The sequence below is a fragment of the Colias croceus genome, chromosome 16 (genome assembly GCF_905220415.1).
Source record: "Colias croceus chromosome 16, ilColCroc2.1".
Taxonomy (NCBI): Eukaryota; Metazoa; Arthropoda; class Insecta; order Lepidoptera; family Pieridae; genus Colias; species Colias croceus.
Window position 1 is genome coordinate 849025 of NC_059552.1, and position 13685 is coordinate 862709.

General features: G+C 32.7%; 1 long non-coding RNA gene across 1 annotated transcript in view; it reads left to right on the forward strand.

Moving 5' to 3' along the window:
- The first annotated feature begins 3774 nt into the window (after nt 1-3774).
- LOC123698422 overlaps nt 3775-13685 on the forward strand; it is a 60786-nt gene continuing 50875 nt past the window's right edge. The window contains exon 1 of the long non-coding RNA XR_006752408.1: nt 3775-4014. This is a non-coding gene — a long non-coding RNA (uncharacterized LOC123698422). The remainder of the gene's footprint in view (nt 4015-13685) is intronic.

A 13685-nucleotide genomic window follows, 5' to 3' on the forward strand; every position in this document is an offset into this window, starting at 1 on the left:
GCCGCGGTAAAGCTATTACATTGCATGCCTTCAAGCCACACCTCCGAGCCCGACCGAGTGGGGAGCGTGAGGTTTTTTCGTTACGGATGTTCTCGATTCGGTCCCCGCTGCATTAACATTTAGCATAAATATTAATTAAAAATAAACCACTACCCTTTGTCCTTTGCTAGGTGCGAATATAATGCATTATCTCTTAAGATAAGTGTGACACTTCGACGGGCGATAAGACGGCGCCGTGTGGCAACTCTGATACTCTGTTTTATGCGATATTTTATCTGTGCCGTAATTAAATAGAGCCTGATTCTATTGATCGTGTGGCGTCTGATTAAATTAAGAAATACTGGAATATATTATGTAGTTCATTGTCGTAAAAAAATACTTGATATCTGTAAAAATAAGGTAAAAATCACGATGTTGCCTAAAAGGTGGGATGCCTAAAATTTAAATGACATGACGGTGCATGTACATTGTACATTAAACGAACATTGAGCTAGAGCTAGAGCAAGAGCATTCTTTCGTTAGCGTTAGCTACTATTAAGTATTCTGAGCTTTCGTACTCTTTTAGTGTAAACGAAATCTCATATTCAGTTTTGTTCAGTATTACCACATTGCATATAATCTTTTCGCACTAATAACAACGAAAGAATGCTCTACGCCTGTTTACACTAACAGAATTTGACATAGTGGGGTTAGAATGAGCATTTGCTCGTTTGATGTAAATGCACCGTGAGACAAATAAAAAATTATGTATTCGTATTGTATCGTGGGTCCCAACGTTACTAAATTGGTCTTAAAAACCTTCTTGTGAGATTTTTCTTAAATATATTAGCAGATAGGTTGTGTTCTATTTGGCTTCTTGTTAAGGGACAGAAACAGTGTTTTGACGAGTAAACGTACAAAATATATGCAGTATATTATTCATAACATCCAGTTGTAAACTTTTTATTGAAGTGAAACTTCTACGATTGTAAAATTTTAAGGTGGTGTCATGGCAATACCGTCACGTCATAGGGTAAGGCGAAGATTTTATTATATTTGAATCTTGTCAAAGAAGTTTCACTTCTAATACGTGTGCTCGGCACACACGCTTTATTCTTCTATTATCTAGCCTTTTAATCCTTCACAAGCCACGAGAATTTCCGGGCAACAAATCAGCACACGTGTGGTGCAACACTAAATCTGGCTACATCTAGAGCGCTACCGAACTATAAGTCATTTTGTATCAAAGCCTGACCCATGTTCCTGTCTAACACCGGTCTATCGAATCGTGTGGACTATAAATTATATTGTGGTGAATTTAGTCGAGTTCTATCTTTTGGGTTAATCTATACTATACATTATATAATATTATAAAGCTGAAGAGTTTGTTTGTTTGTTTGAACGCGCTAATCTCAGGAACTAATGGTCCGATTTGAAAAATCCTTTCGGTGTTAGATAGCCCATTTATCGACGAAGGCTATAGGCTATATATCATCACGCCAACAGGGAGAGAAGCCACGAGGGTGAAACTAGTGCTCAATAATGGTGGAGTATGTGTTATTGATGAAGAGGAAGGAAAGAATAGCAGGAAATTCGGTTGAAAACATAGCGTCTGCCTTTCAAGAGATTTTTTTTGCTGTTATTATAGAAATAAGGAATGCTAAGTCTACTAAGGAGCTTCTAAGTAGGACCTATGTGCCAAGAATGGGAATGAAATTAAAAAAATTCAATTAATACTAGGATAACGCAATATGTGTCATAGCACCTTTAGTAATATTCTTGATAATTTAGTCACATGTGATTTTTAGATATGTAATGAAAAATAAATACATGCTAAAGTACGATATAATATTATGAAATCGATTAAGCATGAAGATCCACTGTCACACTTTTTCAAGTCGGTTACAATGAATAATTCATAATGAGCCCTATGAATGAGTATGTGGGTCTCAAATTCATCAAATGAGTTGTAAAATTTGAGACGCTAGCGCGACGCGGTCCAATTTGTACGCATAAAGCGATTTGTAATAATTAATTATTTTATACTCTACTATCCTAATAAATGCGAAAGTTGTGAAGATGAATGTATGTTTGTTACTCTATCACGCAAATAATACTGAATCGAATACAGGTCACTATAACATGTGAGTTTGACAAAGAAAAGAGATGAGTTAGAATATGACATATGGAGAGCATGACGGACGATTCTTGATGAAATAAAATCGCACCGATGCAACGTGAATGAAATACCAGTAAACAATAACACTTTCACACTAATAACATTACTGTATTACAGTATTTGGCATAAAAATGCGTATGTTTTTACAAAACAAAGAAAAAATATAAATGGCTGCTCGTTAAAGTCTGTCCCTTACGCCATAATATAACCGTTAGCTACATCTAGGCCCTTGCGCTTCAAATAAATTCGCTAGGGAAATCAAACGAAACCCGTAATATTGGGATTTACATACGCTTACCATTTAATCAAGTGAAAATTCATATCGATATTATTTCATAACTGCGAGTGCTTCTGGTTTAAGTGATACTAGATAGTGCGTGTGTGTTTGCTTGTAATTCAGAATTGCATGTAACATTTCTTGATAATGTTGGTAACTACATATTTCCACTCTCATTTTTTAATCTTAGTATTAAAGCTAAAGTTGCAATATATGAGATGTTCATTTTCAGTAACAATATTTGAAATTGCTTAAAATATGCGAAAAAGGCCATTCAGGAAGTTGAATCACTAAGGAATGAATAATTAAAAGACATATTATTAAATCTTGAAATTAATGCAAAAACAAAAGACGAATTACTAACTCCTAAATTATTAAAAATATATTTACCACGCGTAGCAAAAATGTTGTTATTCTCAATAGCACGACCCATACAAATACAGGCTTCGAGCCATTTTTTTTAGAATAATAATAAAAAACTAGAAGCACGCTCATTACAATTGTATTGAATCGTCAAGTGCAACCAACAAAAGAGATATCCCAAACATAATGCATCTCGCAAACATTTATTTTTATTACAAATATACACATCTCAACCCTATCTCTATAAACATAGAGTTCAAATTGATCATTACGTTTCACAGGTAAATTGCAGGGCCGTATTTAAACAATACTCACTTATATGTTACTCAAAACAATTTTGTTCTTTTACTTGCAAATCATTTGTTTAACCAGTGAAGGGTTCTCGAGTTGTTTTAGTAATAATTCTTTGTGTATGTTTCATGGTAAGTGCGGGATTTACATTTTGCATACAGACATGTTATTGCCTCCTCCTTGCATAATAGTAAATGCATTTGTCGTTACAGAATATGTGAGATGTAATGTAAACTGTGTCTTGCAAAATAACATTGCTGTTAACTAATCCACCTAATGTGGATATACAATATTATAATACCACGCTTTGCTGTCTGAAACAACCAATAAAAATCTGTAAGCTGTAAAGAAAAAATAAGTATAATGACTTATAATATATTGAAACATGTATTTGTAACGTACAAAACAATTAGATTTCGATTTTGAACAAGCTAAACCTATAAAAAGTTATATTTAATGAGAGATTAATTCAATGAACCAACGATTGATCAACGCAATCGCAGCGGAACAGAAAACATCATAATTGTATAACTATATCACCAATGAGCTTAGCGGTACTTTTATCGATATTATAATTTTATCGTCCCGTAAGTCGTAAAACAATAGATTGCGAAAGCTTCAGCCAAGTTCAATAGCAGCGTACGCGCATTACAGAAATACGGACGCAGTGCAAGCTTCACGCGCACCCTGTCAGCACGCACGACAGCCGTCGACTGCCGCGAACTTTCCGACACGCGTTCGAAAATCGAAATTCGAATTATTTTTTTAATTTAACATTTTTATGAGCGGACAGTACGACACTGGTTTTTATGAATTGTGAAAAATTAATTCGAGTGCAAAATAGTGCAAATGTGCTGTGCTGTGAAGTGAAAGTGATTAACACGTGTGCTTTACGTTATGGACAGTCACGAAAATTTATTTTCAGGTAAATATAGAGCAACATTTAATACATTTGTGTATATTCTACTTTAATTGAATATCACGTAAATTTTCATAAAAAAATGTATGCATTTCTAAAAATGTGCGCTTTTAAAAAAATTCAAGTGGAAACAATAATTTCACGATTGTAAAATACGTATTATTGATTAATTTTCTATGAACTATTTGTACAGACGACTAAACATAAATAAACGATATTCTACACCACTAGCTGCGTGACAGACTGACTGACTGACATAGACATAAATGTCAGAAGTGAAATTACTCGAACTAGCCTATAGACTTGCAGATATTAATAAAAAGCTTATTTCACATAATGTTTGAAAATAAAAATAAATTAAAATCCGGTAGATACCTTGTTTGTTTAGTAAAATATTAATTCAATATACACGTTGATTAAAAAAAAAAACAAATACATAATCTATCATAAGACTGAAATAAAAATATACGACCAGTAATAGCAGAAATCAGAGTTGATGACATACAAATAAACGAGCTTTTACTGTATGATATTAAGTATATTATGATTATAACAGAACCTCTCTGATACGAATACAATACAAAGTTTACACGACGGTTATTTTTGCACGATTAGGCTTTATGGAAAACTAGGTGCGATTTATTAGGTAGAGCTTTCATTAAAAACTCAAACTCAAACTCAAACATTCATTTATTCAATTAGACTACTATTTAGTAGCACTTTCGAATCGTCATTACATAAGTATTTTTAACATTTACCACCGCTTAAAGCAAACGCAAAAGCTTACGCTATTTATGTATATGACGCTATACATATGTATATGATAATTAAAAGTCAATAATTATTTTATATAAACTGAGTTAATATTAAATTTTTACTAATACATATTATTAATTTATTATGTGTTTTATTTTATTGACAATCCCATTGTATTGTTTAGTCTCCTGGACCCTTCTTTTAGCATAGCGTCGAAGTTGTAGGTTCGATTTCTATGAGTGTAATAAATTGTGATTCGTATTACGGTTTTCTGCTTTGATTGTTGTTATTTATTTGATGAAATTATATATTTTTGATTTAATTATAAAATAAAATTAAAGAACGACTGAAATTATTTTAATGATTATATTGAAATGAAAATTCTTTTTGCGCGTTGAGAGTAAAATATCAAGGTCGCATCATGGATATATCGTCACGTCATGGAGTAAGGTGACGATCTTGCCAAAAAAGTTGCACTTCTGATACGTGTGCTCGGCACACACGCTCTTTTCTGGTCTATTGGATTTGTCTACGTCTAGAATGGGATAATATCTAAATATTTAAACTGTTGAAACATGGGCCAAGGTAAAACGAGCGAGTAAATAATAATAAATAAATGTGAAAGTTTGCCCACTATTTGATAGGTTTTCGCGAGAAATGTCCTCAAACTATCGCCATAAAACATAAAATGGCTGTGGTAATAATATTTGATAATTTCACATCTATTCGTAAAATTATAATATACTAGCCACTTGTTGTTGTTTTGTCCAAGTATTTGAATAAAAAAAATATAAGGCCGTGTTACGGTTAAAGCTTCCTAACAGTAAAAGATTTTACAAAATCGGATAAGTAATTTTATTTTAAATCGTAACAAACAAACAAAAATAAAATCCTGTTAAAGTTAGCTAAACCGCCGCTGAAAAGCTGAATCATGAAGTTTAGGTTAGGGATAAATCGCACTTAAAAAATGTAGCATATCCATTTTTTTATTTTTTGTATAGATAGGTACCTATATAAAAGGTAGGTATATAAAAGTTATTTTAATTTAATGTAAAAGTTTTAAGCACAAATGCCTAAATAGGTTTCGATTAATTTTGGCTTGTATGCCAAAATTAATTTCACTAATTCACTATTAACGATTTAAATAAATAAAAAATAATCTTTATTTAAACAAACTAAAATTAATAAATAAATTATTAGATATATTGTGTCAAGTAAAAAAACCTAGTCCTACTAATTTATGAGAATGTGTGTGTGTGTCTGTTACCAGTGACGGATTAACCCTTAATCAAATTAAGCAATTGCTTAGGGCATCACGTCTGAGGGGGCACCAGAAGAAGCACAAAAAAAAATCCGTCTTTAGGGCATCACGTCTCACTCTCACGTCACCAAAAACCACACCAAAAAAAAGTTTCTAGGACTATAATTGCGATCAGCCAATCACAAACCACTTCTTCCCTGTGGGCCCCAAGCCTTGCGCCTCCGCAAATCTGTTTCAATCAAATGTTTTGTTTTTTGAGTAAAAATATACAAAGAAACAGCAGACAAATTCTCATTCTTGAATAAAATACCCGATGCCGATAAAATTATGTGTCCCGATCAAACTGCAGAATACATTTAGCACAGTACAAATCTAGTAAACACATATCCAGAAGACCTTAACACCGAATTAATAACAGAAATTCAACAGTTTCATTCATATATCATAAGTAAAATAAGTTCCAGACCCAGTGGTTCGGCTCACACAAGTTTACAAATTACATCAAACTCACACACAATTGTATAAAATAATACATGATGATAAGATTGAATCAGCTTACCCTAATGTGGAAACAGACCTGCGTAGTCCGGGCAATTTAAACATTCGAAGTTACATAAAGTCCCAACAAGCTGAATTTCTGTGAAGTTGTTGAAAACATAATTATAAACAATGTCTAAAAGTTCCCCATCATTCCCCTGTAAGGAAAAAAAATTATTCAAGGTCAAAGGTCAAAAAAATGAGTTTTTCGCGATTTTCAGCAAAACGGTAAGTTTTATCATAAAAGTACCTCAGACAAAAATTGTAGATCATAAAATTATCTATAAAAAATGTATTAATACTTTTTTTCTTACGAGCCACCGTTTCTGAGATATAACGATTCAAAAAGTTATAAAAGTTGTTAAAAAAACATCGTTAAAAAAACGCGCTAAGTACACTACTTCATAGGTGCCGTGGAAACGTGTGCATATTACGACGATAACAACTATTGCCGTTACCGTTCACAACATTACCGTTTTGCTGAAAATCGCGAAAATCTCATTTTTTTGACCTTTGACCTTGAATTATTTTTTTTCCTTACAGGGGAATGATGGGGAACTTTTAGACATTGTTTATAATTATGTTTTCAACAACTTCACAGAAATTCAGCTTGTTGGGACTTTATGTAACTTCACCCTCATTTTTTGGTTTAAATTGACCGGGCTATGCGTATATTTTTATCGCTTATGATTACAAATTGCTCAGCGGAACGTTCTTTTTCAAAATTAAAAATATTAAAAAATGAAAAAGGACAAAGATGATACAAGAAAGGCTCGATAATTTATCGATATTGTACTTACATAGAGTCCGATATGTTAAAAACGTTAGACGTTAATGCTATCTTGCGTGAATTCAATGCTCGGAAAAGCCGCAAGGCGCATTTCAATAAATAAATAAATTATGCTTTGGTTTTTATTATTGTCGCACCTACTCCACTTCTAAAGTACGTTACATCTCATCATCTTATTTTACAAAAAACTAGGCGGTAAACTGTAAAGGTTTAAAGACCGATTCTAGTTGACATACGGATGGAGGGCCCACAGGCATGGATTGCTTAGGGCATCTAGTAGTCTTAATCCGTCACTGTCTGTTACTCTTTCACGCAAATACTATTGTACTGATTACAATGAAATTTAGCACGCATGTAGAGGGTTACTTGGATTAACACATAGGATAGGTTTCATCCCGGAAATCGCACGGGATCGGGAACTATGCGGGTTTTTATTTCAAAACGCGGGCGAAGCAGCGGGCGGAAAGCTAGTTAAAAATATATCTGAGTTTCTTTACTCGATACATTTATTTAATATTATGTAGAGAAAGCTTTCAGAGAGCTACCCCGAAAGCCCCATGGCCCGTTGGGGGACGTAATTCCATTGATAGAAATGTTCATTACCACCATTTAAAATAGACAATTTGAGAGAAATGGTGATAAATCAAGGAAGAGCAGCCGGCCTACGCTGAAACGTTGATGACTCGCCACGGGGTTGGCGGCGCAAGGTATACGATTTTGCGATATAATTGCGTTATTCAAAAATATGTTTCGTTATTTATATATTAAAGTAAAACAATAAAATTATCAGCCTCAGTTTAAACTAAAGTTGAGACGCGAATGGGGCTCTTTATTAATATGTATTCCAAGGGATGCTTGTTTCATAATATCATATTTATTGTTCTTTTGTATGTTATTTTATTGTATGATCTATAGATAATATTAAAATCGCAAAATGTGTTGGTTAGCGCATAATTCAAGAACGGCTGAACCGATTTCGTTAATTCTTTTTTTATATTATTTCTTGAACTACGAGGATGGTTTTTATGGGGAGAATCAGTAAACATGTACCACGTAGTAAAGGCATCGGTAAAGCTATTCTTGAGTTAAATTGTAACAGAAAGCCTTAAAATAGTTTCCATTTCATATTAATTCAGATTTAAATATTGATTTTCTATAAAACATATGATGGCATTGGCTCTACATTTCTAATAACAACAAACTAAAATAGATAGTATAGCTAATAACGTAATGTAATGAATATTGTGTCATGTTCAATAAAAAAATAATAAATCGCTATCTCCCATGCCTTGTACCATTGAAATGTATCTCAAGTTCATCTGACGACAAGGTAATGTTGTGTTTGACATATCGAAAGCACTTCTTCGGCTCGACAATATACAATGTTTTTGATGTATTAATAAACTTAAAATTGTCTGTCTGTTACCCTTTAACTCCAAAACTGTTTTATTATTCATATAATTGAGACCATGGACAGAGAATAATTGAATTGAAAAAAATATTTCTTAAGTATTTTTTATGAATTCGTGTAAAAATTTCACTAAAATCCGTTTAGCTGTTTAGAATAAAACGACACCAAAATATTTTACTAACTTTCTCCTGCATTGCATTTGTTGTATAAATACAAAAGCAATTAAACATACCAAAGCTTTTAAAAGAATCATGTCTTCGCCTAATAAAAATGTAAATAAAGTTCAAATCTCAATCGAAACAAAGCATCGATTACCGAATCGATCATTCGGTTGTATCGAATTACCGATTCGCTCGTTTCCCGCCCACAATCGTTTCAAATGTTTCCGATTCAATAATATCGATAAAAATTCGAGGGCTTATTAAGTCAGTAACAAAACGAAATCTTCAATTTTACGATTTTTTTATTTGCTTGGAATATTATGTTCTTCTAATAATGTTATTGATTTGACAACTGATAAGAGTAGTAACGTTATCATAGATTAACATAACATGGATCATGGGAAAAAGTTAGTTAAACTTGAAATTAGAGAGAGAATTTGCTTAGAGCAATAAATTAATAGTATTATATAATTTTTACACATTTTTTACTTGTATCTAGACCCAAATTATACTTTTGGTAATAGAAAGCCGTTAAACATTTCTTAAACAATTATCTATTTTTAAACTACCCAAATTAAACAATCTAAAAATTTACAAGAAAGCTCTTTACTATGACATTGAATGGATCCAAATAATTCTAGATCATTATTTTTATGTTTGTATGACTTAGTTGTAGTAGTTGCTAAGCTAAGACATGCAAATAAAGAAAACTAAGTCATACAGATTAAAAGGGAAACGCCGCATGTGGTCATAGCGAGCAGCAGAATCAATTACAGGTTCTGTTGTTGACGATGTAATTCATTGCGGAAGGCTTGCTCGATATTACTGTTAGGGTATGTGCTGATAGCAGGGACAGAAATTAAACAAATTTGAAATAATAGAGTATGGCGAGCTTTTGATCTTAATTGGTGTGTAATAAGTAAAACCTAACTGGTTACTGGTAATGTCGGAAACATAAATCAAACAACTTTTAGATTAAAAGCTTCCTTAAAACCTAGCAATCCATGAACACAGCAAAAAAACACACGATGAAATTGGTGCGGTAGTTTTTAATGTAATCGTGAAAAGACAAACAGTCAGACAACTCCGGGAATTTTGTTTTATACAGTGATAGGAAATAATACATTAGTGATAAAATTACGTCGATAACTTAATCCATACTAATATTATAAATGCGAAAGTAACTCTGTCTGTCTGTCTGTTACTCAATCACGCCTAAACTACTGAACCAATTTTCATGAAATTTTGATACCCTAAAAAGGACATAGGCTACTTTTTATCCCAGGAAAATGACGCGATCCCGGAAATCCCACGGGAACGGGAACTATGCGGGTTTTTCTTTGACTGCGCGGGCGAAGCCGCGGGCGGAAACCTATCGTACCATAAACAACCAAAGGGAGAATAAAACTACTCTACAAAGTCTATGCAACAATTTCCAATGAAACAGTTCAACGTGGCGACACCTTAACGATCTATTTGGAGTGTGGCTAACACAATCTGGAATTACAGGTCTATCGAGAGGTTGTTCGAATAATATTGACAGTTTCCTGCGTTCCGTTAATCTTCGTGAACTATTTGGTTAACTTAGAATCTGGTTAAAATGGTAATCAGATTTTGAATTTAAAGGCCTAAGTAGCGGCATGTTGCTGATAATGCTAATATTGGAGGAAATTTCTTCATCGGCCCAAAAGCTCTTTGTATCAGTCCAAAGCTCTATTTTTATTGAAATCAATCATATTTTTTTCTAAAGAAAGGCATTAAAGAGATGTAAAAAACATCCTTTATTTGACTCTCTCACAAGGGTTAAAAATTTGACAATGAATGAAAAATACACATAATATATTAGATGTATAATTAAAAACTATCTAGGTTAAAGATGAAACAAGGCAATGAAAAAGCTTTTGCAATTTCGATAAATCCATACTAATATTATAAATGCGAAAGTAACTCTGTCTGTCTTTCTGTTACTCAATCACGCCTAAATGAAATTTGGTATGGAAATATTTTGATACCCGAGAAAGAACATAGGCTACTTTTTATCCCGGGAAAATGACGCAATCCCGGAAATCCCACGGGAACGGGAACTATGCGGGTCTTTCTTTGACTGCGCGGGCGAAGCCACGGGCGAAAACCTAGTAACCACACACAGTGACCTTATAGACGATTACAAGTTTAATCAACTTGATATAGAAGATCCTCCACGCCTCGTAATTGGCTACGTGCAAATTACTCTGTACACTGCCTGTATATCATTGCTAACTACGTATCGTGTCTTGTTTATTAAAATAATATGGTATTTAGCTTCAAGATTTTGTTCTTGGACGTGGTATTTGTTACATGTACCCATGTACCTAATTGTTTTAATTGTGGTGTACAATGTGTAAATAGCTTGATTTCATTGTTAGGTGGTAAAGGGAAGTAACAGAATTTATTTTTTGTTCTGTATCAAGATTGCCCAAGGAGATGAATAAGATCCAAAATCCATGCCAAGTTTTATAGAATTAACAAAATGTTAATATAATACTTGTAAATGTTAAACGAAAACATTACAATACCATACCAAACGCAAATGTTCAATGTTGTTAATTTTGTGCGCTCGTTCTTAAGAATATTAAATATACGAACAAAGTTACCAAAGCACCAAAACTTTGCTTTATTTCTCTGCAAAATCCCTTCCAAGTACTGTAACTATGCACTAATTCCTCATAAATCACTTTTACCATAAAATAAAAGTCTCAACATTAAATCTTTACCTTCAACCTCTGGCCGGAACAATAAATAGCTTTTTTCTCTTGTTTTAGCTTCATTGTTTACTTAGTAACAAGATCGTGTGGGGTCTCCATATTTGCATCGATTTTGAGAATTGGTTATGCAACTACCGTGCATTCAATATTGACCATTATTTCTATTGAAATAACGACGTTTTGTGTTATCATCATCATAACTTCAGTTTCTTTTTGACATACTTTTGCTCCCATGCTCAAATTTGGTATTTATGACTGTCTAATTTTAGGGCCAGAGAATGTATCGATTCTTTATAAAAATGTAGAGGTTTTTTATGTTTTATTTAAGGGTTATGTGGGTATTTTGAGTTAGCACAACTAGAAGCCATTTGCGAACTATGATATTAATAAATTAGTCATTGTATATACCTTTCATTTATTTATTGCACACAACTTTTATAAAACCAATGTTATTAAAACTACAATCTATTCCAAATTTTATACAGATCAAATCAGCTGTTTATCCTGAATTAGTAACAAACAAACATTCATCTTTTCTCACAAACATTCACGTTTAAACTACTAGTACCATAATAAACGTTTCTCCGATAGATAGTAATTACAAATGTACAGAAAATTTTCAATTTGTTAGACAATTCAAAGAATAATTTATAAAATAGTGTGACATTTTTGTTGAGATGTTCTCGAAAGTTCTCAAAACAAAACCCTTTAAGCCCATTAGTTCAAAAGGGTAACTAGAGATGTTAGTTTTATCTCAATGGGTGTAATTTTTTACCATTTTCGACCTTTCTAATGTACTCATCACATTACTCATTATTTGTACTTAGGCTAATGTTTCTCTTTGATTCTTGTTATAATTGATTTGGAATTTCTCTCAAGATGTTGGTCAAAGGTTCGTATAACATTAATTATGATGTGTCAGTTAGGTATAAACGTAAGTATATAAAGCTGCGTCTACGCTAGGAGAGCCGAGCACGAGCGGAGCACGAGCCGAACACAATAATTCGTCTAGTGTGGACCAACTTACAAGCCGAGACAACTTAAACATGACGAAGCCGAGAACGGCGTGCTTCGCTCGTGCTCGGTTCGTCTAGCGTAGACCCGACTTTAAGTAACCACTGTGTACTTTTATCAGGGTAAAGGAATACGGCTTTGTAGGCTTTTATTAAATTCAAGTGTCATATTATTTTGTAATGGAAAACTAATCTTCTGAATAACATGAATTATTATTGTATAGAATTAAGGTTTTTTTCCAAAAATTTAGAAAGAAGTACCTCAGTGTTTTTCTCATTTGTGGTATTTTTTTAAATTAATATAATATTGGAGTCGTAGATTAAAGTATTATCATTAGAGGTTAGAGGATTTAAAACATCTTAAATGTTATGTTTTTGTTGTAAATTGAAAAGGCCATAACTCTGGTATATTTACATGCATATTGTGTTAGTCTAGATTATATTATAATCTTTTCGATCATTGTCGTGATTATTCATTTAAGATTAGAGATAATTATAAAAATTAGGAATTTATGTTTCCGGAGTGCCATTTCCTCACCATTGAGTTTATCTATTGTTTTTATTATCTTCAACTGTTATCTTAACTCTAATCACAACGGTTTATTTTAAGATAAGTCCAAATAATGCAAATCCGTATAGAGCACTAGAATAGTATATATATATATACATACAATGTTTTGCATTTAACTTTTTTCCTTAATCGTCCATGTTAAAAATACATAACATGATATTTTTGCGTAGAAGCTACTCCTTGCGTAAGTCCTTTCTACATAATTCTGCATTAAAGACTTCGTTTGAATTTGATTTGTAAGTCCTGTATATCTATTTACGAAAGAAAAACACCAATTTTGACCTATTTCACTAACACACTATTGAAAAGTTATTTGGCCCCTTTTAGTGGAGAATTTAGATACAGCGATAAAAGAATCTGTATCAGACAAAGTTGCGGGTGCGGGTGCAGCTACTATCTATACTTAATATTATAAAGCTAAAGAGTTTGTTTG